This window comes from Silurus aristotelis, assembly GCF_946808225.1.
Source record: "Silurus aristotelis genome assembly, chromosome: 17".
Taxonomy (NCBI): domain Eukaryota; kingdom Metazoa; phylum Chordata; class Actinopteri; order Siluriformes; family Siluridae; genus Silurus; species Silurus aristotelis.
In genome coordinates this window covers 16,491,869-16,516,801 of record NC_139590.1, presented here as the reverse complement: position 1 = coordinate 16,516,801, position 24,933 = coordinate 16,491,869, and the positions used below count along the sequence as shown (strand labels likewise).

Sequence of the window (24,933 nt, the reverse complement as noted above, 5' to 3'; positions counted from 1 at the left end):
GAGGGTTCAAGGAATAAACTCTGGATCCACTATGACACTAAGCAGGATAAAGCAGTTACTGCTGCATAAGTGTCTTTTGAGAAAGAGAAAAAAAGTTTTTTTAATACAAGGCAAAAGTGCCGTGGTAACCACTAGAGATTCTGTAGATTACATCAGATTGCAAAATTCCTTAATGGAAATCGTATGTGCACAGGTAATACAAAACCTAGCTGACCTTTTAAGGCGCCAGCATTCTTGCTTACTGGAACTATTTATTTATACTTAATGAACTGCGAATAAATATATAATAAATCCAAATAAAGATGGTGAAAATATATAAATATGTGAAAAAGAAAAGCAGTAAAGAACATCAGGACTAAAAAAAAACGGAAAAGGCTTAGGAGCTAATAATATATAATATATATTCAGATAATAAGTTTGCCTGATAAAATATAATGACTTATCCAGTGTATTCCAGGATTCAAAGCATACTGTATGTGCGCTGACATAAGCAGATACTGCAAATATGGTTTAGATAATTCTGAAAAATTTCTGTTTCTTCTTTTGCAGCTGTGGAATGGAATTCCGGGAAAGCAGACACCCTTCACTTGCTTCATGTGGATTCTTGTGGTGAGGATGTATGCATACATGGGGTGAGGAATATACAGTATATTTCCAAAAAAGCACTGCTCCAGTGTTCTAGTTGTAGCTCATAAAACCTCAGCCACAAGCTTGTTTAAATGAGCCAATATGCTACTGTTAATGAATTTAAGTTAAGCGCTTCCAGATATCGTTGAAAAAATGAGATGATGTTAATCCATTCCAACTTGAAGATTAGCATTTTTCTACATTATTCTTAACTCTAGGATTGTGCACCTATTGTTTTGCTGAGTGTTGAATATTGCACACTTTTCTGCATGTTAAAATCCCATAAGGCATTAAATGGCTTGCTTCCACAGCATTAGCTCTTAAACGCAGGCACCCCACTGAACTTCATACGTCTGTTGGTTGCATGTTTATGAGCCAGAATGCTATTAACTCTTTAACCTGTTTGTCAAATTTGGATTCATCCAAACTATTGTTTTTTTGCTAACAAAGTTGGAAATTGTGAAGTAACAAGTTTGCCTGTTTGTTTTCATTAAAGACATGGGACGAAAGTGAGCAGTTTAAATGTTCTTTGGCATAGCTATGTCGTAACACACTTTATTCTCATTTTAAGCCAATAAACACAAGCATAAGAAGCTTGAGTAAATATCCTGTCATGTGGCTGACTAGACCTAGATCGGCTTCATATTGTTTAGCCTTTGGTTCGTTGTTTGTGGAGGAAATATTTATGATATGCGAACGCACTTCTGTGAAGTGCCAAACTTCTAATAATTAACCGATCGAATTCAATTTGATTCAATTCCATTTTATTTGTTTAGTACTTTTAACAACAGTCTCACATTGACACAAAGCAGCTGCATGTGGATTTGGATTCAGATCCCTAATGAGCAAGCTAGAGGTTAAAGTGAAAAAAAAACTTTCTGAGGTCGAAAGGTTTGTATTCTGTGGTTGTTTGGAGCGACGCTTGTGCATATTATAGAAATTCATGTTACATGTCCAATATAAACATAAATAGTGAGGGCTGTACAGCACCACATGACACTGCCCGCAAACGACTAAACAAACTAGTACTGTCTAAAATCTAAAATTTTACAGTTCTACAGTCCTCACACTAACCATTTACCTATTAAGTTTAGAATTTGAATTTTAAAAGACTGTTATTTAGCCTTTAAATCTATTAAATATTTTGTCTTGCATACCAGTCTTCTGGATCTTCTAGATGAACAATTATATTATATACTATTATAGTATTGGTTGGTGCTACAGTCCCACTATGTCTACGGTCTCATTGTATTATGTTGTTTTGCACTAAATATAAATTTATGTTGTGTCCTAGTTAGCTTTGAGAAGTTCTTTGTTTAGTTTTCCTTTTTTGTTATTTTATCTTGAATTATGTAGCACATTGATTCTGGTGAAATTGTTGTTTCACTGTGTACTATAATGTATGGTTGGAATTACAATAAAAGCTGACTTGACAGTCGTAGGTAATTTTCATATTAATATTTTGAATGGATGGTCATATGTCATTCAGTTTGAGACAGAGATAATGATAATTATACCATAATCATCCACAGAAGGTTTTAATAGGATCAGAGATTTTAACATTGCTGTCCATGAAATTGCTACTATTTAGAATCAGAATAAGAATACTTTATTGAAATTTTTTAATATTTAAATTTCCACTGTTTTTCTTGCATACATACTCATTCACCCATTAAATACAACCCAGGCTTTTCTCTTATATAAGTACAGAATACTTTTATGTATTTAATAAATTCAACACATTCCTAAATGGGTTGAAAGGATGTTCAGTGTAAGCGTATTGTGAATAGCAGCAGCACGGGTTCTCAACATTAACCTGATCTTTGGCCTTTAGTCAGTTTAGCAGTACATTACTGCATGTGGCTGACATCTGCTCAGTATTTGCAATTAAATCTGTTTGGCTTCAGTAGACTCAGTGTGGTATCTATGAGCTTTTCAACAGTGAAATATTGTTTGTTTGTGTCTGTCCCTTGTTATCTTTTATGAGAAATGTTATACCACAGGCCTAGAGTGTGTGTGTGTGTGTGTGTGTGTGTGTGTGTGTGTGTGTGTGTGCGCATATATATATATATATATATATATATATATATATATATATATATATATATATATATATATATATATATATATATATAATTACACTGTGTATATATATATATATATATATATATATATATATATATATATATATATATAATTACACTGTGTATATATATATATATATATATATATATATATATATATATATATATATATATATATATATATATATATATATATATATATATATATATACACACACTACGTATATATACACACAAAGTATTTAACAGAAGTGAGTACATCCCTTACTTTTCAGCAACCATTTTAGTACATCTTCTCAAGGAACAAAATACAATAGAAATGAAACTTGGATATATTTTAGTCAATGTATAGCAGTATATTGTATAGCAGCATAGATTTACTGTTTTCTGAAAATAACTCAACATACAGCCATTATTGTCAAAATAGCTGGCAACAATAGTGAGGACACCCTAAATGATAGCAGCTGTACGTCATTAAACTATTAAAGCCACATGTCCTATTCATCCTGTTCATTTTCTTTTTGTCTGCATGATGGGACCATACAAATTTGGGTATCTTGTATTAGAGTTAAAATTTGGTGCTTTAAGTACAATTCTCTTATACTGACCACTGGATGTATACTCTATGACGATATAAGAATTGGAATTGTTGCTCTCCACAAAGCTATGCTATTAGAAGATCAATAACACCCTGAAACTGTGTTACAGTACATAGGTTTTTTAAAATGGTTCCTCTCGGAACAGGCCTTGCAAGTGTCGATCAAAATGTTGAGTCCTTGTGCTGTCCGTTAGGTGCAAAAGCTGGCTTCAAAACAGATGCATGAGTGCTGCCAGCATTGCTTTAGAGGTTGTAGAAACAGAAGGTCCGCTTGTCAATGTTCAGACCATACGCCGCACACAGCAACACGTCAGTTCCCAGAAGGAAACCTCTACTGAAGCTGGCTCACAAGAAAGCCTTCAAACAGTTTGCAACCTGTCCAACTGCATGAATCACTGGAACCATGTCCTGTGGTCTGATGAGACTAAGACAAACTTGTTTGGCTCAGATGGTGTCCAGCATGTGTTGTGATGCCCTGGTGAGGAACACCAAGAAAATTGTGTCTTGCCCACAATCAAGCATGATGGTGGTAGCATCATGGTCTGAGGCTGCGCGAGTGCTGCTGGTACTGTGGAGCTGCGGTTCATTTAGGGAAACATGGAATCCAAAATGTACTGTGACAGTCTAAAGTAGAACATGATGCCCCCCTTCAGAAACTGGTCCGAATGGCAGTTTTTCATCATAACAACCACAAACATATCACCAAGAAGACAACTGCCTTGCTGTGTAAGCTGAAGGTAAAGGTAATGGAGTGTCCAACTATGTTTTCAGATCTCAAGCCTATTAATCTTAAAGCCGAAGGTGAAGAGAATGTGTGCCATGTGTGTAGCATCCAGGCAACATTAGGCAGTGCTAGATAACAATGGTGCTCACACAAAATATTGACGCTTTGGAACTTATTTTTGTTGCCAGCTGTTTAGACAATAATGTCTGTATGTTAAGTTATTTTCATAGGCAGTAAATCCGTGCTGCTGTGAATTGAGAAGACATACTAAAATGGTTGATGAAAACAAAATGTATGATCATTATCACGTAAACTATTGTTGAAATCAAATTGTGAAATAAAACAACAATAGAACTCACGACTATGTTAAATAGTGTAAGTAAGAGCATTTTCACACCCACAGTGAGAAGGGAACGCAATGGATTAAATCTAAACAGCTTTAAGAGCCTTAAGAAAACAATTTATCAGCGAGACTAATCGGAAAAAAAGGTTTCAATTTGCTTGGGAGCATAAAGATTGGACTCTGGAGTATTGAAAGAAGGTCATGTCGTCTTATGAGTCCAGATTTACCCTGTTTCAGAGTGATGGGCGCATGCTGTGCTATTTTGTTTTTTGTGCATTTGTCCTACACTGTCGCGTGTTGTCTTGCACTGTCTGTCTTGCACTGTTTGCACCAGGTTGCACACAATGCACTTTGTGGCGAGAACACTTACTAGTCCTTAGCTTTGTGTTTTCTGTTATGTAGCTTTATAAGGTTTAATGTAGCACCAGGGTTGTGGAGGAACGTTGTTTCATTTAATTGTGTACTAAGTCAGCTACATTTAGTTGAAATGACAATAAAAGCTTCTTGTCTTTCTTGACTTGATCAGGGTAAGAAGATAAACTGATGCACCCATCATGCCTAGTGCCTACCATACAAGCTTGTGGGGGCAGTGCTATAATCTTGATTGCAGCCGTTGGTCAGGTCTCAGTTCAGCAGTATTATGTGCCCAAAAAAAATAGATGTGAAAGGGCAGTGTGTGTGTGTGTGTGTGTGTGTGTGTGTGTGTGTGTATATATGTGTGTGTGTGTGTGTGTGTGTGTGTGTGTGTGTGTGTGTGTGTGTGTGTGTGTAAATATATGTAAATATATATATATATATATATATATATATATATATATATATATATATATATAAAGGATCTTATTTAGTTTCAGTGGGTCTCACACACTAATCACATTTGTTGTCGTTCATAAACTCCAGTGCTTATAATGCAGACACAGTCATGCAAAGTTGTGCAATTACACTTGTGTTGTGCAACTGTCCTGGTAATTATTGGTTGCCAATAAATGGATACTGGAGAAATTGAGGCTCTGAGGCTTTTTTTTGGTACATCATACGAAGATACATGCATTTTTTTAAATTGAACAAGCAGTGGCAGTGTTTTATCCTGATCTGTTCTGCCATTTGTAATGAAGGCCAGGAGTTTGGCAGCTCATCCTGTAAATATCTGATTTGATCCTCTTGTATACATGCTGTTGTACTGCTCATTTCCCTAAGTAAATTATAATTTTTGTATATGTATGAAGGGGAGACAAAAAATTGTTTCGTATATATATATATATATATATATATATATATATATATATATATATATATATGTACGTGTATATATGTGTGTGTGTGTGTGTGTGTGTGTGTGCCATATGTAACATTTTCTAGCAGTCTGACATTTCTTTATGTAAGGCTATAGATTAAAGCTCCATGGGGCTATCTACCCTTGCTTTTAGGCCACTCAATGTCAGCAATTAAAATGTCGATGATGGAGGATGAAGCAGAGTCCACCCTCTCTCTGATTTCAACTCCGGCCGCAGCTTTAATCTCCACTGTGGTGTCTCTCACCAGTGCACTGACCTCTCAGGCATACATAAAGATAAGACGCTGGCATCAGACTGTTTGGAATAATAACACTCAATTCGAAGAGAAGTGGCTCAGCAAACACCAAAGCACTGGAATAAAAAAGCAGATGGAGATGAAAGAGAAGCGGATGTATCTCTGGAGTTAAGAAATAAAATGTATATATGTGATTGCAAACAAATGCTCTCACTCAACAGGAGGCGAGTGCCAGGCTCTCAGCCTGATTCCTGACCCATCGAGAATGGAGACGGAGAAATGCAATTTGTTCCTTTGTGTTGCAGGATCACAGAGGTACTGTGACTTTTTCTTTCTCTGTCTCTTGTTGAGTGCAATTTAGTTGGACATGCAGGTGGTCCAGCCTATTGCAATCACAGTGACTTTCCTTTTTCCCCCCTTTTTTGTTTTTCTCCAGAGGCTCACTGCGCTTTCTGTGTTTGCTACTGTTATGCGGTGCTTTCAGACAGAGATTGGGAGTGGAGGATTAAACAAGAGGGATGTAGTGAATGAGGAAAAGGTGGAGGAATAGAGGCACTGTGGCGCCGTCAACCTGTTGGCCCACAGCCTGGTTCACATTTTTCGAGAGGAAAAAAAAAAATCTAGCCGTCTGCACCAGTCTCTTTAAGCCGCTCTCCACATGGCTTTTGTGGCCACCTCCATGGTTCCGTGTTGGCCTCATCAAAGGTCCAACAACAAGGGAATAAAGAGGCTTCCTCAGCTGTTTCCAGTCTATGGGTGAAAAAGATTAAACAAAAAAAAGTATTGGCTTTGGGTGTCCATGTTCAGGGCTGTGTAACCGTGTCGCCTTTGCAGGTGCATTCAGTCATATTCATCTAGCTGTTTGTCCCACACAGACCCCCTACCCTCCACTCATGGATTAGGAACGCAGTCAAGCACAGAGATGTCAGGAAAATTAGCTGTGTAATCTTTTCTTTGTATTTTATCTGTGGATTAGTGGTCTTCTTAATAATGTGGTTGCATTTTATTCAACAACACAAATTTAATTTCAGTACAGTTATAATTGATTATTTTTACACATAAACAGTTATTTGGCAGTCAAAGGCAGTAAACCTTTAATCAAATGGTTTGTCAAAGTTTTTTCAGCTAGTGACCCTTGAATAAGTTAATAAACAAATAAAATTGCTGACCTACTTTTTATCTGATTACGAATTTTATTTTATTTTATGCTGCGGCACGGGTTCGATCCCCGGTTAGGGAACCAACCCCAGCCATACGGATGAATACGGATGATCCGCTGTGGCGACCCCTAATGGGAGAAGCTGAAAGAAAGTTTATTATAAAACTACTAAAATATTAGTCAAATTAAAATTTACATTTTCTTTTTTACACACACATTACACACAGTACACAGTACAACATGCTTTTTATGACTGCCCAACATGTAAGTATAAAAATAGGGATAAAAATAAAAGATATATAAACTAATATATATATATATACACACACATTAGGGGTTAACCTTTAGAAAATTTTGTTGTAATCTTTTTCCATGCTACAGTCATTGTTGTTCTCTAATTTTGATCAGTGTGTTTTCTGCAAAATAATGTTTTTTTTTTTTTTTTTTAAATGCCTTAGTTAATTTGTGGAAAAGGTGTTCTGGTAGCATGGTATAGACAGGACAAAAACTCCCTCAACTGCTGAGCAGTAAAGATGACATTATTTCAGAATTGTTCAATTGTTTATGAATTGTTCTCTAATTTTGATCGCCAGTGTAATTCTTCCTCCTTCTTCTCCGAACGTCATCTCCATCATGCCACCTTTCACTTTTCTCAAAAGTAAAGTATCCAGTAAAGATCATGTTTTCCTCTTTTAGATGTTAAGGCACCATTATTAAATGCTAAATACGAAAAAATATTACATTTACAGCATTTGGCAGACGCCCTTATCCAGAGCGACGTACAACTGAGCAGGGGATGGTTTTTAGGGCTTTTGCTTAAGGGCCCAGCTTGGTGGCGGGGGGGATTTGAACCTGGGACCTTCCGATCCAAAGTCAAATGCCTTAACCACTGAGCTACCACCTCCCATCCTATTAGTGCATATTGGGCCACCCTTAGCAGCAACAACTGCAATCAAGCGCTTGCGATAACTTGCAATGAGTCTGTTAGAGCGCTGTGGAGGAATTTTGCTCCACTCATCTATGCAGAAATGTTGTAATTCAGCCACATTGGAGGGTTTTTCGAGCATGAACCGCCTTTTTAAGGTCATGCCACAGCATCTCAATAGCATTCAGCTCAGGACTTTGACTAGGCCACTCCAATCAGCCATTCAGAGGTGGACTTGCTGGTGTGTTTTGGATTATTGTCCTGCTGCAGAAACCAAGTTCGCTTCAGCTTGAGGTCACCAACAGATGACTGGACCTTTTCCTTCAGGATTTTTTGTTAAACAGCAGAATTCATGGTTTCATTTATCACAGCAATTATTTCAGCTCCTGAAACAGCCCCAGACCATCACACTACCAGCACCATATTTTACTGTTGGTATGATGTTCTTTTTCTAAAATGCGGTGTTACTTTTACGCCAGACGTAATGGGACACACACCTTCCAAAAAATTCAACTTTTGTCTCGTCAGAACCAAAAGTCTTGGGGCTCATCAAAATGTTTGCTGGCAAAACTGAGATGAGCCTGTATGTTATTTTTGCTCAGCATCGGTTTTCATCTTGGAACTCTGCCATGCAGACCATTTTTGCCCAGTCTCTTTCTTATGGTGGTGTCATGAACACTGACCTTAACTGAGGCAAGTGAGGCCTGCAGTTCTTTGAATGTTGTTGTGGGGTCTTTTGTGACCACCTGGATGAGTCGTCGCTGTGCACTTCAGAGAAGTTAAATATATTTCAGTAGGAGTAAGACAGAGTACATGTGTGTGAATGAGAGGGAGGGCAGTGGAGTGGTGCAGTTGCAGGGAGAAGAGGTGGTGAAAGTGGATGAGATTTAAGTACTTGGTGTCAACAGTGCAAAGTAATGGAGAGTGTGTTAGAGAAGTGAAGAAAAGAGTGCAGGCAGGGTGGAGTGGGTGGAGAAGAGTGGCAGGAGTGATTTCTGTAGAAGAGTATCTGCAAGAGTGAAAGGGAAAGTTTATAGGTCTGTGGTGAGACCTGTGATGTTGTATGGTTTAGAGACAGTGGCTTTGAGTAAAAGACAGGAGGTGGAGCTGGAGGTAGCAGAGTTGGAGATGCTGAGATTTTCATTTTTAGTGACGAGGATGGACAGGATTGGAAATTAGTTTATTAGAGAATCCGTGCATGTAGGACGTTTTGGATAAGTGAAAGAGGCCCGATTGAGATGGTTTGGACATGTGCAGAGGAGGGACATGGGGTGTATATCGTTGGGAAAATGCTGAGGATGAACCCACCAGGAAGGAGAAAAAGAGGAAGGCCAAGGAGGAGGTTTATGGATTTGGTGAGGGTAGTTGGTTTGAAAGAAGCACATGTAGACAGCGGTGGACAGTAACAAAGTAAATGTAATTTGTTGCTTCACTTAAGTAGTTTTTTCATGTATCTGTTCTTTACTCACGTATTTCTGTTTGGGGAGACTTTTCCTTTAACTTCACTACATTTTAAAGTCAAATATATTAATTTTTACTTTTTTTTTTTAACTTAATTTTTAAAAAAACTTAACTGGTCAAAGTGAAAGTTTAAAGAGAGCACTTTTACTGGAGTAATATTTTTTAGAGTCTGTCTCTACTTTTACTCAAGTACATGGTTTGTGTACTTCATCCACCACTGGATATAGAGGACAGGGTAGTATGGAGATGGTTGATCTGCTGTGGCGACCCCTAACGGGAGCAGCTGTAAGAAAAAGAAGAAAATAGAAGGCATATATCTGTTTGCTTCCAGCTTAATAAATGTGGCCTAATTTGCGTGTGTATGTGTTTGTTGACTTGCACACAGAGATACACACGCTACAACAATTAGCTTTAATGAAAGAGTTTGGGCATTATGCAATCAGTGTGCAGTTTTCCCTTTAGAGGATTGGGAGTGGTTGCCTTCATTGGTGAGGTAAATAGTAGGAATTGAAAGCAGGCACACATGCACGTCAGTGGATCACCTAAGGCCATCACCAGATTATCCACTGCAAACCATCTTGGATATTTGTTTAACTCTGCCTACTTAAGCCCTCTTGGGACTAAAGCCATGCACTACTCACGTTACGAACTGCCATTAACGATCTTTTTATTAGAATAAAGCTGTTAAAATGTAATTGCCACAACATTCTCAACATTATCGATTATTCGTTCTTTAGTTTTATATAAAGATATGTGTCTATGTGAGTAAACATTAGTTTAAGTGTTTGTCCATGTATATACATGAGAATGCCGAAAATAATAAATAAAAACTGCTAAGAGTGTAATAACCTTTACCCAAAGGCAAAGGGGTTAAATGATCTCTTGACCTCTGGACCCTTAGTGTCAGGTTGCTGCTTGACCTCTTTGCCCCAAACTGTCAACTAATCAGCTTTATCGGAGCTAACAGCCCTCAGACTCTCCTATCTTTATGTCTATACAGCTTAATCCGAATTATATCTGTAATGCTTTATTTGACATTATATTACTCTGCTGTTACGTTGCAGGTATCAAGTTTTATGTAGATCTGGGTGACTTTAACACTTTAATTAAGTGTTCAAAATCCATCTTCAAAATATCATTCCATGCCATTTCATCTGTATAGCTCTGATAAATCACTCAGCTGCTGCGTCTTTTCTGTGCAGTGCCCTGCAAAGTCCAGAGCCGAGTTTAATTGGTTTGTTCAGTTGGTTTAGATATGCTCCACAGTGCATAGCATTTTTTTTTACAGACCCCATGCTGTTTAATTGAGGTGAGATATACCGTTTTTATACTCATCAAAAAAAAATTTCCATTGATTTGTTTTTTGAAGAGGGTCCACTACTTGCTTGACTGAATTACCTGCTGTGATGTGTTTGAGAATGTGTGCATAGAGAGTTAGATTGTTATAAAGCAGCATTTCTTATTATAGCCGAGCTTAAATTCTTTTACACAGTAGGCTGTAGTTAGAGTCAATTACTTTAAAATGCATGCATTTACACTGTTTCAGCTGATAAATTTAATTCATTTATTACTTTCTGTTAACTAAAAACTTTATTTTTAATGTGCATTTGCTCAGGTGCATTCTCATGAAATAAATCAAAATGTACAAATGAAATTTTATATATATATATATATATATATATATATATATATATATATATATATATATATATATATATATATATATATATATATATTTATATTTGTGTGTGTGTGTGTGTGTGTGTGCAATATATATATATATATATATATATATATATATATATATATATATATATATATATATATATATATTTATTTATTTATTTATTTATTTATATATATATATATATATATATATATATATATATATATATATATATATATATATATATATATATATATATATATATATATATATATATATATATAATGTGCAATTATGTAATGGTGCGCGTATTCATACCGAAATAAAGTATGTAAAAAATAAAGTATGCTTGAATAAGTAGAACAGATAAGTAAATAATATCTTTAGAAAATGTTATATTAAATGTAAAATGCACACATTTACTTTCAAAATGTAAACTGTTCAAATGTGAATTATCACAGTTGTCAATAATAATAAACTACATTAATAAAAAAAACGACAAGCAATTTTATGTTTTGCATTTCTTTCCCCATAACTGTACTGAAATTGTACCGAACCGTGACTTAAAAAACAAAGTACGCACTGAACCATACATTTTTTTTGTGTACCTTTACACCCCTAATATATATAATATGATATCTAATTTCTAAATACCAAATACAAAATATTAAAAATTTTTTACTGTGTCTGATTTATGAATATGAATATATAAATTAGACAAATATTTAAAATGGAAAAATTTACTTTTAAATTATATCATAATTATCATCATAATTATAATCCATCATAATCTTAAACTAAATGTCTATTATTTGCATGGTTCTACAAGGCCACCAGCACTGTGGCTGATCACCCTTCAATGTACCGAAGCATTCGGGCACTGACAGCCAGACTGTGCAAAGGCCTGGTCTAATATGCACACATATACACTTAACAGATAAATGAGTTTGTTTGTTTGCACAAAATTCTTAACAAAATTCTAAACTGATATTGAATCTAAGTTAAATGTGCTTTGTTAAATAATATGAGTTATTTATGTCATAGTAAACAGTCTGGTCATTCTAAGTTCAAGTGCATCACCAATCCGCTTTCCTTTCATCACATCGATCCAGCTCCTTTGTGTTTCTTCTCTACCTTTTCCATCACTTTCTCTTTTTTTCTTCTCTAATCTCAGCTTTGAAGAACTCCCTCCCCCATCTTGTTCTGAACTCACTGAAAACTGAAATCCGCTTGATTTTCAACACCTTTTCATATCCCTAACCTATCGGCTATCTGCCCGGGCGTCTGTGCCCTGCATGCCGGGCTTCTCTGTCATCAGGGGTGTGCGTTTGTTCCTGTTGCCCCAATGTCTACTCCCATCAGCTGGGTGCACCAACCCCCAAGGAACCCTTTACAGCCACCCTAATTCTAGTGCTTCCTAACGTCATTCAATAAACAATATTTATTAGGTGTGGATAAGCAATATTCTGCTGGGACCAAAGCTTTCAGATTGTACCAACTGCAGCATTTCCCCTTCCTTACTTTTTAATCCCTTTGCCTTTCAACCACAATGGGAACCATGTGTCTTGCACCGAGCAGGATAAAAAGCCCACCATGGAGAAAGGCCTTTTACCTCACAAAAATTGAAGTTACACCGTGGAGGCTCATGCAGAGCTTGCGAGATGCTCTGATGGCATAGCTACTTTACGGAGAGTGCCATTATGGTCGTAAATAGTAACACCTCTGTTTGAGAACATTTACAAAACTTGACTGCTTAATGACTTTAATCAGAGCTTAGTCTGCAAGATATTATATTGTGGGTTAGCCTACGTTACTGTCTATTTAAGTTGGGTTACATATAATAATGGTGCTTTTTGTTCCCTTTTCAAGGAGGATTATGCCCAGAAATTTGAACTGCACCAACCATGAATGCGAAAAGGTAGTGTCCTATTAGTGTGCCATTTGCCCATCATTTGCTAAATGGCGCGGTCTTAACAGCAATATAAGCATGTCAAGGTGAAATATTTTCTTCAACAACCTTAATGTTTGTTACTTATCGTATATTGCATTGGTCGGTGTGGAGGGTTTAAAGAATGGTTTGGTTTTGGCCTAGCCCTAAAACAAGATAATGTTCCATGGCAGATGCTTCCAGATGTTTGTTTCTATCAACTCCTGGCATCTCCTTACCACAAGGTGAAGTACAGACAACCTCTGTCTGCATCACTCCTTCTCTACCTATTTTTCTCTCCAGGAGAATACCCCTTTATCAGGCTTATTTGTCAGTTACTAGAAAATCCTGGTTTAACATAGTCTAGAATATAAAATAATGTGAATGAATGGGATAGCAATGGCTAATAATATATATTCTTTGTTCAGATTAGCTGCCCTCAGCTAATTATTACGCACAATATTGTTTAAGTGCTTGGTTCTGACTGTACATTTCAGTACATTTACAGCATCTAGCAAATGCCCTTATCCAGATAAACTTTGATTATGTCATTTATATAACTCAGCAGTTGAGGGTTAAGGACCTTGCTCAAGGGTTCAGCAATGGCAGCTTGGTGGTGCTGGGATGTGAACACATGGCCTCTCATTTAAAAGTCTAACCTTATTCACTGAGCTACCACTTCCCACCTTACAAATCTACCAATTTGCTGTGTATGCTTCAGACCATTGACTGTAATTTGTTGACTTTTGCACTATGCTTTTGGCTTGTGGCACACACAGAATCTGAAATTATTTAGATCTAGAAATTAAAAAAAAATTATAAAACCTATGTAAAGGTTTAAAAAACATGGTTCACACCACCATATATATATATATACACACACACACGTTTCACACATTTCCGTATGCACATTTCTGTAGGCACTTTTCACGCAAAGGTTGCGGAACAGAGGAACAGTAAGAAAATGGCGAGAGAGGGGGAGAAGATTCAGGCCAGAGAACAGAAAGTTTCTAAAGTTTTGGATTACTTCAAACTAAAACATAAATAAAACACCGTACAGTGCATTTGCCTTTTTTAAAGTATTTATATATTTGTACTTGCATTGTGCATATATATATAATTATTTTATATATATAATTTGTTTTTATTTTATTTTTTTTTATTGACATAGCCTTCTGATAAGTACCATGCATAAGTTTTTACCCACTTATAATCGTTTTGATATTGTCTAGGTTGTTTCATCTTCCAACTAAAATGAACTAGGTATTTTGTATAAATTGTATGTATTAGTAAATATTATTGCCCATGTACAATATTCTGGGTTGTTTATTGTAAATTAATAAATGTAATCCTAGTTAATTGCATTTCAGCTCCAGGTTCTAAGACGATTAAATGTCAAAAAAGGTAAGGTAATGTAAGACATTGTATGTAGAATGAGCCACAAAGCATGTGCAAATGTTGTTTTAGTGCTGAATGCTTATTCCAACAATTTAAAGTCCTATCCTCTTCTCGGAACCATGGAATACCAGTGTTCTTGCATGGCATGTCTAAACTGCCAAACTCGTTTTATGGGTTCTTGGCTCTTTCAGCACTCTACAGTAACAGAACCCTACAGGGTTGACAGAGAGGTTCCGCTAGTTCCTCTTTGTCCCACCACTCTGTCAGTAGTAAGGGGTTTATCGGACCACCACTGCAACTCAAACCAGGGTTGTGGCACTGGCAACTTCGGGTTCCATCTTCTCATGTATCATTTTCCTTCTCTCTACTGGCCTTTTAGAGGTCAGTGTGTGTGTAAACCCTGCAGACACAAAGATCAAGCTGCTGCATCCTTCTTTGTAAAATGATTGTGACCTCTGATGGCAGCTTGGTCCTAAATTGTGCCAAAACATATCAAGTGTTGGTCCAGTGAGAAATTGCTAAAGAGTTTCAATGTCTCTTTAAGGTCAACCTTTAATAATACTGTGATTGAAGTGAACATTAAAGTGACAACATCCTTTTGATCTGTAGTTCTGGTAGATCCATACACCAAAGTATTGTATTTGGCCTGGATAAAACTAGGGTATAGTATTTTTTTTTTACATGTGCTACATCTTTCCTTTGAAAATGGTATTATTTGGTAGCTCCTCATAGCAGATCCCTAAGAAAAAATACTTTTTTAAAGTATAGTTAACATGACTGGCCACATATTCAAGTAAGGATGTACTTCAAGAGTTTATTAGAGCAAAGTGGCTTGGGTCAGACCAGAAGCGCCTTTAAAGATCGATCGTTTTACTCAGATTTTTTTTTCTTGCAAGAGCATTTTATAACCAACTATTACGTATGCTGGTAAATGGGATTCTGGGCCGATGTTATCTAACCACAGAGTCACAAAGCTGATTTGGGAGGCTCTAGGAGTTTTAGTTGATTATCAGAGGAGCTTCATGGAAAAGCCTGCGGTCTTGTCTTCTTTCCAGGTGGCTGGTTTTGATTAGCTCAGATTCAATACAACCATTTCTTTTCCGCCAAGATTCAACTCTCCAAATAATAGTAGAAAAAATGCTATGAGATGGTGTCAGTTGCTGTGATGAGGTGTGTGAAATGAGATATGTGAATTGAAGCCCAAACGAAGTATTGCAACCATCTAAAATGTTATGTGCTGTTCAGATCCCACCATCTAAACACTGCAGTTTTTTTTACAGGAAAAAATCAATTTTTTGTTAAATTACTGTTTGAGGTTACTGCTTTACAGTATGAGTGGTGTATCATAATAATCATGATGATTTACATCTGTTTCACCACAACATTTACATTCACTGTATTGTGCTTAACTACAGATAAATCATGTACAATTATACTTTAGGTTTAAGTTTGACCTTTGAACACCATGAAGCAGGCACGTATAGTCAATGGATTGGCAAATCTTAACAACATTTCATATTTAAAAGTTATTTCAGCTTTTTTTTTAAAGCATTTATTAACAAATAAATGTTAACAGACTCCAGAAGTTGCTGTAGAAAATCTAGGCAGTCTTTGTGAAGACAACTGCCAGACTATCTTGCGAAAAAATATCACCTCGTCTTTCTCTAGTATTCAGCTTTCCAGTTTCAGTCAGTCTTTATTCACTGAAGCTATAGATTCCTGTTCTTGGCTGACAGGAGTGAAACCAGATGTGGTCTTAATGCTGTTGTAGTTCATTCACCTCAAGGTTTGAGATGCTTTTCTGCTCTGTATGGTTGTTGAGTTGTTGTTTTGAGTTTTTATATCTGTTCTCTTGTTTTTGTACCTGGCTATTTTTTTTTTCATTAACAAACCATTATAGTCTATTCCAACAGAATTAGAATGACAAATCACTAAAGACATTTATGTTTGAGATAAAAAAATGAATATGACTTTACTTGAACTTATAGAGCCAAACCTGTTCCAAATATATGGTTTGCATGGGTTGAAGTGGAAGGTCTTGAGCTGCCCACTAGAGAGTTTAGACCTCGACCCTATTGAACACCTTTAGGGTGATTTTGAACTGTGACCGCAGCCCAGGCCTCCTCACCCTACATCAGTACCTGACTTTACGAATGCCCTTGTGGCTGAATGAACACAAATCTCCACAATAACACTCCAAAATCTAGTGAAGCAACTTTCTATTGAAGTGGAGTTTATTATATCAACAAATGGGAACAAAATGTGTAATGAGCTGTTCAAAAAAGGCATAGGGATCTTTCATAGGGGACTAGTGTCCATAAAGTATATATAACAGATAAATGTTATTTAAACTGGGAAATTTATTCATATACATAATATATTATATATAATGGGCTCATATATAATACATTGTTTTCTTATGTCTGCATTGTTGCATGTAAGACTTGCTTTCTATAAAATTTAAGTCAAAAGGAAGAAAACGTCCTCTAGTCTGAGCAGTCATTGCTTTATTTATTATTGAACATTCAACAAAAATATAGCATACTGTTACTCTTCGTTGAGGAGAATTTGCCTAAGGATTAATCTGTCATTAGAAATGCAATTATGTGGAATGCATCAATTTACCTTTAGCATTTAACCCACTGAAGGGGACATGCTGTTGATTAATTATCATGTAGTTATCATGCAGGCAATTTACAAAAAATTGAGCAAGCTGAGGTATCTGGTCAAGTAAAAATAGTTGTGAATATTTCAGAAATATAATATTTCACATAGGGGTGTTAGAGAGACTACGGGGTATGAACACATTCCTGACTGAATATGTCCTGTGTACTCACGAACACCTGACCAATGATATTTTTTCATTCTTAGTTTCACAATCATAAATGCTGTTAGATTATACAATCACAGTGGGATAAGATGCAGATTTTCTGTGTGTGTTTGGGAGGTTAAATCTCATTACTCATTTGAAACAGGAGTGTGTATGGACGTCAGCTCATGGCTTTAATCTGATTTGCAGCTGGGAACGGGTCGTTTCACATGACTGGTTTAATGCTGTGCTGGAGTGGCGCAAGGCAGTGCCAGTGTCCCAGAAGTAAGACTGTGTGTGTGTGTCTGTGTGTGTATGTTTGTGTGCATGTGTCTATGTATGGACGTTTTAATATCTTGATGGGGATCAAATGTCCCCACATGTTTAAGAATATTTGACAGTTTGGACATTGTAGGGACATTTTACAGGTGCCTTTTTAGTGACTTTTCCAACTTAAGCTTCAAACTAGAGTTTCAAACTCAAACATTTTACTGAATACCTTTTTTTCTTTTGCACATCAAATCTAAGACGCAGGCCCTGGAGCCGTTTTGTCTGTGAAGAAAAAGTGTGCTGTTAACTCTTGCATCTGGAAAGTAAAGGTTGATTTTTCTGACTCTGGCACTCATTTCCTTGCAGCGTGTCTGTTTACGTGTGTCTCCTAACAAGAGCCTTATTTTAAACTAATGGACCATCAGATAATATATCGAATAATTGGACCCCCTCCTCTAATGCTGACTGAGCCAGTCCCCACAGAGAACGGAGCCTCTGCCTCTTCAGTATTGTTTTAATATTGTTTATTTGTTGTGTGTGTGTGTGTGTGTGTGTGTGTGTGTGTGTGTGTGTGTGTGTGTGTTTTTTTATGTGTGTTTGTGTGTGCGCGCCCAAAAAGCAAAGCGATCTAGGCGTGGTGAACAACTGCAGGTTGTTTTCCATCTGCTGGCACACAGAGTGTTGCTCTTACTAGGAGAAAATTAGTCACTACGTAGTTTGCCACCAGTTCAGTGGTCTAATCACAAACAATTATTTAATTGATTTGTCACATTATCAATTTATGGGAAGGAAATTTTGGTCGATTTTTCCCCTAGTTTTCTTGGAAACGTTTTCCGAACTGTTCCTTTCCAAGGTGCCAAGAGAGAGAGAGAGGCAGTGTAAGCATGTTATTAAGAGTGACCGTTACATCAAGATTTCTTGGGACACTGAAAGATCTAACCCTCTTGGTAATATGAACCCATGACATTTTCAAATATCATAGAGACAGGCACATGGCAATGACTGCATATTTCCAACGTAATGATCTTGGCATTGTAGCGACAAAAGTGTGCGCTTACTCGTTCGGCAATACAAACCGATGCAACTGACATGACGCAAGTGTGAGGGAAGGGCCTGGAATAACACATACACACAGATTTAAAGCCTCCTGAGTCTACTGAAAAATTCTTCATGGTATATTTACCTGCCCTAAGTTGATCATGTCCAGAAAAAAAAAAGATAAAAGAGTCCTGATTTCATTGCAGCAAGAGTCAGCGATGACACTGCTGTGTAAACGTTGAGACTGGTTTAGACACAGTCATCTTGGCTTCATTGCTTGAGAATCCATCAGGAAAAGACAGTAGGGTTTCTAGTGATGATAGAATTATGTGGAAAACTATCACAGAGATATCACTTCAAACGCTCTCTTTCTAGCCTCAGAGATCCTGGTAACGGATCAAATAAAGATTTTCCTTATCTCAGAAAGCTTTTGGAAGAGATTCACTGCTGGCTGTGTGTGTGTGTGTGTGTGTGTGTGTGTGTGTGTGTGTGTGTGTGTGTGTGGGCATGCATGTCAAGGCAAGCATTTACATAGCAGCCCATATAGTTCTTTCTGGGTTAACACAGCGCATGTCTTTATTTTTACTGATATATTGTTTTGTTTATATGTATTTATTTTCTTTTTTGTATGTACACTACATAAGAAAAATTTGACTGATATAAAATTTAAGAAGTTTGTAAACCCTTTTGTCTTCCTCCTTTTGTTTTTTTGTAACGTGTGGTGTGTGTAATAAATATAGCCGGTGCAGGGCAGGCAGCCAGCAGGCAAAAAATGAATGAGGCAGGTTAGGGCCAGGAACATGTAGTTTAATGCTGGTGTCTCTGCCGCTCGTGTATCTGTTTTATGACTCTTGTTTCTGATGGTTGTGTCTGTGCTGCTAATATCTTTGCTGCTAGCATTTCTGCTGTTTATGTTTCTGCTGCTAGTGTTACTGCTGCTAGTGCCTCTGCAGCTCCAGGCCTTGTCTGGACAGATGGTGTAATTTCTAGCTAAGAACTAGCTAATTGGTAAAATCCCCAGACAAAAGGGATGAAGGATGTGCTGAAATGAAGCTCAGACATGTTCTGACCAGGCGTGTGAGGTCATTAGATGGTCTTGTGACTTACTTTCTGCTGCAGTGGGTGGTCCTGCGTGGACACGCCAAAGATTTGCCTTGCTTTAGTAGATAATCTTTCCTGGATATTATAGATTTGTATCCAAGTATTGCTGCTGTAATCTTTTATGTACTTGTTTTGTGACATTATTCTCAGTATACATACTTACTACTGCTGTGCCCATTGCTCATATTCCTTTGTAATAATGTCTATTTTTAAACGTAATTCAGTAAATGATGGCTGAAACAACACAAAACCTTATCATCGAATTAGTCAGTTTAATGGATTGTAAATATATTTTTTGTATGTTTTGAAAAAATATTAAAGCAAATCACAGTATCTCAGAAAGTGTGCCATGATATTGACATTATATTGTCATAAATCGCAACTCTAGTAAGAGTAATTGATTTGACTCATTTTACTTATCCTTTCTGCATAATACTAACGCTTTTTTCCCATGCTTCCTCAACTGCTCTCTTAATAGGGTTTACTAAATAAAATTAAGAATCTCAGAATCCTTGAATTTTATCTGAATTACATGCATTGAAATGCCTTTATGCTATTTACACTTACATTTACATTTATGGCATATGGCAAGACACCATAATCCAGAGCGATTCACAGTTATTCTTCTTATACAACTTAATACTTGAAAGTAAGGGCCTAGCATAAGGGCCCAGCAGTGATAGCTTTGTGGTGCTGTGGTTTAAACCCATGACCTTACAATCAGAAGTCCAACTGAGGTCCATGGTCCATGAACCAAAATCATTTGCTACAGCAATGTTTTCACATAAAATGAACACCCATAACCTGATTCTCCTACTATGCTTGTGTTTTCTTTTTTTTTTTAGGTCATTAATGAATCATAGAGGAGGAAGTGCTCATGACCGTGCTGTGAGGAAATCTGGACAGGTACACTGTTGAACGCACAAGTCACGTCACAGGAAACCACGTGCTTCTTACTGTTTTACTTTTTCACCACCTGTTTGGGATCTGTTCAAGCGAGACAGACAGCATCTGAGAGTATTACTAAATATTTCCTTGTTTGCTTCTTTTTTTCTCCATGACGTCATGTTCACAAAACCTTTTTTTTTTGCCCATTTGGGAAGCTGTACTCAAAGCACAATTTGTTCTAAAACAAATATGAACACTTTTAAGTTTGAGTAAAACACCACGGGACTGAAAAAAGAACATTTACTAGTCTCCCTGCTGTACACTTTGAATGTTCGACTTACCTTAATCTCACAATTTGTGCTAAATATTAATGTTACCATTTGCCTGATCCTGTCTTTTATTTTAAAAAGCATAAATGTATCAAATAAAATCACTGCATTATTTTCAAAGACAGTCCTGTGTGTCCATCATATTTTAACGTCAGATGTTCTTACTTGTCAGAAGGTGGGTTTTTCCCCTGGTTATCGTGTCTAGAGGTATTGACCTTTAGTAGCTGCCAGCTTGGATTGTAAATGTTGATTAATTAGGCCTGTCTGGCTTTCTTATCTATAGTCTATAAATGTGTGTGTGTGTGTGTGTGTGTGTGTGTGTGTGTGTGTGTGTGTGTGTGTGTGTGTGTGTGTGTGTGTGTGTGTGTGTGTGTGTGTACTGAGAGAAAGAGGAAACCAAGATGGAGCAGGTAGGACAGGTCTATCCAGAACATATCCTGTAATTGCACTGCCATGACCAAGCTGGTCTATAGTTTAATTGTATGTTTAATGGAATACAATTTTTTGTTGTTTCAAGCCAGAAGCATGCAAGTATAACTAATGACATTAGCAGGAAAGTGTGTGTCACATCTGATTACTTCCTGCTTAGAAGCCTAATGTTGCATAGGTATGACTATTTTTGGCTTATCTGGTTTTGCATACTTTTTAATTCCCTTAGTGTGGAAATCTTGGAATGTATGAGTTTCAATCAATGCAATGATTAGGCTACATAATTGTGCTTATTTAGGGAAAAACTAAATGATCAATGTTTTTTGTAAATTCATAAATGTTCCATACTGTCAATAAAACATTTTGGCTTTTGTTCTTAACCTGTCAGTATTTTTTGCACATAGTTTGATCCAGTTGTTTGCAATTTACTATAATTTATTTCATGCCAACAAGTCACCTATTTTTTATAGATGCCCTTCTTATTAACACACAGGGGAAAAATGCTTAAATAGTGTACAAATAGTGCTTCAACCCTCCAGATTATTCTATTCCATGGATCCTTTTTTTCTTTCTCAAGTTCTCCCTTGGCGCCATCTCCCAACATCAATTATTCACATCAATTTGAGTGATTTATTGGCTTTAGGTCCCCTGGTGGTCTAGTGGTTAAGATGCAGCGCTCTCACCGCTGCGACCCGGGTTCGATCCCCGGTCAGGGAACCATCCCCAGCCACTCTCAGTGCCGGTCCCAAGCCCGGATAAATTGGGGAGGGTTGCGTTAGGAAGGGCATCCAGCGTAAAACATATGCCAAATCAAACGTGCGGAGGATCCGCTGTGGCGACCCCTAACGGGAGAAGCCGAAAGAAACCTTATTGGCTTTCCCTCATCATCTCAGTTTATTCTTACAGCTTGGGGACGGATTTCTCTCCAAAATATGGACCCCTCTCATAAGCAAAGACAATCCATATGTAGTGCTTTAAGCTCAATGACTCAAAAACAAATAAATCACCTTGTAACTAATGTTCTTTAAATGGAATGTTGAGGAATTAAATGCAATAAGGCTTCATTAAAAACCATTGTATTAATGCAAATATGACACAAAAATGCTCTCAATGAGATTTCTGCACCAGTCAACAGGTAATCTGGCCCACTGTTCATGAGCTAATCCAACTGTCTCAGGTTTAAAGGGGTCTATGAAGATGTTTAATAGGATTCAGGGCAGGGCTCCTAGAGTTCAAATTGGGGTTTTGATCCTTCTTGTCTTAATGGCAACTACAAATAAAAACTACACTAAATCTGCTTATCCCTTACAGTGATTTGTCCACCCATGTATTTATGTAATAACTTGTGTTTTTTTTTTTTTAAATAATGGAACAACTTAGCTGTGCTTTTAGACGTTGTCAGCACTGAACAGAGATATATCATTTTCATTTTGGGATTAGCTGGGCTTGGTCATCTGAACAACATCTGCAGGATGGAAGTGGTGTGTATGTTTTTGGAACAATATCGTCACCCATAAAATAATCACCCATGTTCATCTTTCCATTTTCTTTCAGGCCTGTCTTCACTCATTTTCTTTGCATAAACCCACCACTGTAGATCTTCCACCAAGTGAGTTTACAATTGAACATTCTGTTATGTAGAGGGTTAACAATAACTGTAAATGCTTTTAACTTTTTTAATTGGCATGCTAAATAGCTAATCCCTGTTATCAAGCAAATCATTACTGCAATACAGTTTGAGAAAATTGTGTCACCCAGCACTACATTCTAGGTGAATTGATGATGTGGTGGTAGCTTTGACTCTGACACTGTTTCAGAAGGTGAAACACGCATCACTCAGAGATGAATGTCCTCCGAAACAGTCCTACTTAAAGGATGATAGTGCTACACAGTACACACCACTGAATGCTCTTTCTCACACAGAGCTGACTATAACCTAAATCACTGTAAAGACTTTTAATGTATGCTGAGAAACCATTCAGACTGGGCCACATGTCTGCTGCTAAAGACACTACTGCATGGTTGGTCATCTTTCCAGATGAAAAAGTACTGAAGCTCTGAATATACAGATACACAAATAACATTGCAGTGAATGAGTGAGCTTGGGGTATTGCCTTACTTATTTGCTATAAGGTCATCTTATGGAGCCGGTAGAAAACATCATCCCTTCCAAGGTTTCCATAGAGCCAAAAGGGACAGGGCTGGCAACAAAATGCTTCACAACACAAATCATTGCTTAACTACATCAAGGCAGAAATTACACCAGGTCACTCTGTCCTAATATAACAGAAATACTTGTATCTGGTGCTGACTTTTTTTTCAAAGCTCAGGACTTCATCAATATCAGACCCCAACAAAATTGTCACTCTGACTCAAGAAATAATTTTTAAAACAAAAATGTGTACTCAGTTGAATGTTTGTTTAGATTATTGCTCTAGGTTGTCACATTCTGGACTGTAGAGGGATTTAAACTAGGTCCTAAAAATCATCTTGTCATCAAAATCATCCGATGCATCCTCCGGTTTTGGTCCCATTAATGGATTTGTGTAGCAATTTCATGTTAAAATCCCCATTCAGCAATCCAATTCATCCTGAAGGTATTCAAAAGGGCTAAAATCAGAGCTTATTCAAGATTACTCAAAGCCATATAAGCCATATCTTAATGGAGTTCGTTTTATACACAGGTATATATGTCATGCTGAAACACGTTTCATTTCTACTACTTTCTGGTCACAATTTGGGAAGGAACTGCATATGGCTGCAAATGTTAGTTGTCCCAATAGTTTTGTGCATGTAGTGTACCTGCTAAATATCACTAAAAACATGAAAAAGGTGATGAAATCAAGCTTGTTCAATAAATTCTTCACAGTATATATATATTTACTGACCAAAAACAAAAACTTACTGAAGATAAATAAATTAGATTAGATTAGATATCTATACCCTAAAACTGTATATGTATACAGCCTATTGTAATATGGTAATACAGTCAATAAAAACCTTTCTTTTTTTTACAGAAAAAAATATCTTTAAGATTTTTGTAAGAATGACTTATTAGAAAAAGGTTTGAATGCATTCTTTTGTGGTGACTTTTCAGAAATTTTGTTTTAAAGTTTGAAAGGAAACCCTGTGTGCGTACATGCTGGGGAGATATGGATGGCATAAAACTTATGGAACCCCTCCGTGGTCACTTCCTATTCAAGTGTCGTTCACTGTTGGCCCTGTGACTACCCTAGTGATGCTTTGCTGTGGTTGGACGATGAAGGAATGAGTACAGTGGGGGTCGCAACTGGCAGAGAAAATTAAAGATATAGACAGAGAGCACTGGCCCCTTCCCTTTCATTGGAATAATTCTGCACTGAACTAATAGCTTCACCCCCAAACTCGAGATTGGTGTTTTATTTTGCAACTTTGTCAGCTGCTTGAAAACATTGCTAGTGTTTTTCAATCAAATGCATTCATCAATCAGTGTTTTCAGAAGTTTCATATCATTTTATATTTAGACCTTTGAAAACATTAGAATGACCATAGTGTTGTTGCTTGCTGGTTTTCCTTTTATTGCCCTATTTCCCTCCCTCCCTTGCTGTCTCTCTCTCTCCCTCTGTCTCTCTCTCTCTCTCTCCCTCT

General features: G+C 36.9%; 2 long non-coding RNA genes across 4 annotated transcripts in view; one reads left to right on the top strand and one right to left on the bottom strand.

Annotated features, from left to right (window-relative positions):
* Nucleotides 1-22,594, top strand: part of LOC310739770 — a 71,430-nt gene extending 48,836 nt beyond the window's left edge. For 2 of the 3 annotated variants that reach the window (XR_014537469.1, XR_014537470.1), the window contains exons 2-4: nucleotides 550-632; nucleotides 20,506-21,931; nucleotides 22,169-22,594. This is a non-coding gene — a long non-coding RNA (uncharacterized lncRNA). Of the gene's footprint in view, nucleotides 1-549; nucleotides 633-17,461; nucleotides 17,537-20,505; nucleotides 21,932-22,168 lie in introns of those variants that run through there. The other variant, XR_014537471.1, reaches the window with a different exon arrangement.
* LOC310739892 lies at nucleotides 8,137-8,538 on the bottom strand. Its single transcript, XR_014537517.1, has 2 exons — nucleotides 8,459-8,538; nucleotides 8,137-8,311 (listed from the first exon to the last, which is right to left on the bottom strand). It is a non-coding gene; the product is annotated as an uncharacterized lncRNA (long non-coding RNA).
* Nucleotides 22,595-24,933: the final 2,339 nt, after the last annotated feature.